This window comes from Nicotiana tabacum, chromosome 15, assembly GCF_000715075.1.
Source record: "Nicotiana tabacum cultivar K326 chromosome 15, ASM71507v2, whole genome shotgun sequence".
NCBI classification, from domain to species: Eukaryota; Viridiplantae; Streptophyta; class Magnoliopsida; order Solanales; family Solanaceae; genus Nicotiana; species Nicotiana tabacum.
In genome coordinates this window covers 103990757-103994325 of record NC_134094.1, presented here as the reverse complement: position 1 = coordinate 103994325, position 3569 = coordinate 103990757, and the positions used below count along the sequence as shown (strand labels likewise).

Genomic DNA, 3569 nt, shown 5'->3' with positions numbered 1-3569 from the left:
AAAATATTATTGTATCCAAACTAATGTGCTAGAAAATTCTTTTAGCACATGAACCAAACAAAATACCAAGACGCCATCCAAATTTGATTTCCTTTTTCTTAATTTCTTTTTATTTTATTAGTCGTGTTGTAAACATGTCTCACATTTATTTGTGGCAATTGAAACATTTAAAAGTGCACATAAACGAAACGGAGGGGATCCTTTCTGGTTCTGTACACGCTTTCATATAAGAAAAGCTGTTATTGAATTCGAACAACTTAACTAAACTCCCCGTTAAGTTTATGGCCCCGTTAAGTTTATGGGTGACTGATCATATGTTTCTCTTCAAAAGTGGAAATGCAAAATTCTACCGACCCACTCATAATTATTCTATTCTTAACTAAACCCACGTTTGTCCCATCCTTGTTAATTTTAATCCATATTTTTGTCTTCATTAGTGCAAAAGCAAAATTCAACGCTAACCAGTAGAATAGGCAAGGCTATTTACTCGGCACAGTCCAGTCCACGGTGTGCTAATAGTTTTCCTAGAAATTCAACGCTGCAATTTAATAATAAATAAAACTACTCACAATCATTGCTTTTTTGGTCTTTGCTCTAATATTTTTTAATTGTTATATCCTTCCCTTGTGAATCATATGAAAAATACTAGTACTGCAATCAATTAAATCAGAAGAAAGCCTTCTTAAAGTGGGGCCACTCCATGTCGTGAAACAAATCATTGGAATGTACTAAGATGTTTCTCATTTATAAATAGCAGAGTACAGATCTCAGCACTGCAACAGATCCAAAATTCCAAACTTTAGTAGAAGAAGAAGACCATTCAGCCTGAGCAGCAGACTACTCCAACTTAGTATCCAAATCGCTTGAAAAAAAGTATGGAACATCAAGGATTAAGCACCACTATGAGGAGAATCCTCCTGCTCATTAATTGTATAATACTTGCTGTTGGTATCTGCGGTGGCCCTCTAATGATGCGTCTATATTATGTCGAAGGAGGTTCAAGAGTATGGTTTAGCAGTTGGTTACAAACTGCTGGATGGCCATTCACCCTTATACCTCTTACCATCCTATACTTCTATCGTCGAAAAACTGAAGGCGCTAATGCCAAGTATTACTTGATAACACCTCGAATTTTCATTGCATCATTCATCATTGGTATTGTCACTGGTCTTGATGATTTTCTCTATTCGTGGGGCGGGTCAAAACTTCCTGTGTCAACCTCTTCACTTCTTCTTGCGGCTCAACTTGCCTTCACGGCAATAGGTGCTTTCTTCATAGTGAAACTGAAATTCACACCCTACTCTATCAATGCAGTGGTTCTGCTGACAGTTGGTGCTGTTTTATTAGGTGTTCGATCTAATGGTGATCGGCCAGAGGGTGTGACAAGTAAAGCCTATATTCTTGGTTTTATGATGACACTTCTGGCAGCAGCTTTATATGGAGTCATTTTGCCTTGTATTGAGTTAATTTACTTGAAGGCAAAGCAAGCTATTACTGCTACATTAGTATTGGAGATTCAAATGGTCATGTGTTTTGCTGCTACTGCTTTTTGTACTGTTGGAATGATCGCCAATAACGACTTTCAGGTATTGTTTCCCCCTTTACCCAAGCATCTTACTCTCGATTGCAGTTTATCTTACACTATTCTTTTGCTGGTTTAAATTATATGCATAATTGTTTTTTACACAATCAAGTCATTTACGAGAAAATTACAGGTAAATTTTATGAAATATTAATTGATAATTACCTTATAAAAAGAACTTTACAGTTTAAGGGTACATAATTTGAATCTTTTTCACTATTAGTCCATTTCAGATAAAATGACACAGTTCTGCATTTGAAAGTATTTAACTTTAAACTTCTCATTTTTACCCTTAATAAGAAACTTTTTATAACTGCACAATGTTATGCAAAGTTTAAAATCACAAGTTTTGAAAATTCTAAAAGACACACAAATATTATAAAATATGTTGAAGACCCAATATTCATAAATTTATTTTTTCTTAAAATATATTTGAAATCGAGATCGTAAAATATATCTCTTTTATTACCATTAGATCCCGAAGGCCTTCATCAACGATCAATAGTCCATCATTTTTTTTTGGTCTTTTCATTTATTTCTCCTCATTTCATTTCCCATAAAGTTTTCTGATCTTAGTGTCAAGAGAGAACAAATTAAAAGCCTGTAAGAGTTGTGAGTTTGACATTAGCAGTAGGACATTAATGAAGGAACTAGCTCGAAACCCTAAACTATTCATATCCCACATATACGGATGAAGACTCTTTGTCATGGAATACATTTTTTTTAAATTGATTAAAGATATTTTGCGTACATGATGCGTTGTATCAACATTTGAATATGTCAAAAATATATGAAAACTAGAGCAGTATTGGATTCGAACATATTTACCTAAAAAGATGATGTATCATAGATACTTCCTCGGTATTAATTTTGTTTTAGCTATACACTATCTTATTAAAGAGCAAGGATTAAGATATTGATTGAAATTTGCAGGCAATATCAAGGGAGGCAAAACAATTTAATCTCGGAGAAGCTAGATACTATACAGTGATAGTATGGACTACCATTATTTGGCAGTGCTTCTTTGTGGGTGTAATTGGAGTCATTTACTGCTCTTCTTCTTTGATGTCTGGGGTTATGATCGCAGTTCTACTTCCTGTTACTGAGGTATTAGCTGTAGTTTTCTTTAAGGGAAAATTTTTCAGGTGAAAAGGGCCTTGCTCTTTTTCTTTCTCTTTGGGGTTTCGTCTCATACTTTTACGGAGAGTTCAGACAAACAAAGAAGGAGAAGAACAAAAGTCCAAAAAGTGAGATGACAACAATGCGTACCGAGTCTGTTTGATTTACTATTCACGGCTATACAGATAAAGAGTTTGTATTTTTTCTGTAGAAAATAATGTACGCTACTTTGTGGAATACGTATCTATTCATTAATGTTGAAACGAGAAATTTATTCAACTCAAGTGAGCACTTTTCTTTTTTTTTCAATATATCTTCCATCTTAAAAAGTAATGTTATCTAAAACCCAATTTGTTTAATTTCACTCCATTTTTCTCTTCACAAGTGGAAATGCAAAATTCCCCGCCAACCAGTAGTATGGATATGGCTATTTACATGGCTCAAGTCATGGTTGGGGTACTAATCTGGTAAGGAAAATAGTATTTTTGTTTTCTATATTGTTACTTAATTATGATTTAGTCCACATATTACATACTTATAAATTTTTACCTTCAATTAACATAAATGTGTGATTTTATTCCCTGCATTGACAGTAGTTTAATTTAACGATGTTAGTATCGGCAAAGGGTTATATTTGCCTTCTAACACTATATCCTTTTTATCCCCTCCTCTACAAAGTGCATTCCGTCGAAGTTTTTATCGTTAACAAGATTTGGCAAACTAATGTTTTTTAGATGGGTAAATTATCTTTCAACGAGACACAGAAATATTAGGCTATCAGCTCTAGTTTCTTTTCCTTTTTAATTTTTCAAATTTAAAAAGTGATATTCTTTTTAAACAAACTAATATGAAATAGTGTCATTATTTA

General features: G+C 33.5%; 1 pseudogene; it reads left to right on the top strand.

Moving 5' to 3' along the window:
* Positions 1–758: 758 nt before the first annotated feature.
* LOC142169478 (purine permease 1-like) lies at positions 759–2980 on the top strand (annotated as a pseudogene).
* Positions 2981–3569: the final 589 nt, after the last annotated feature.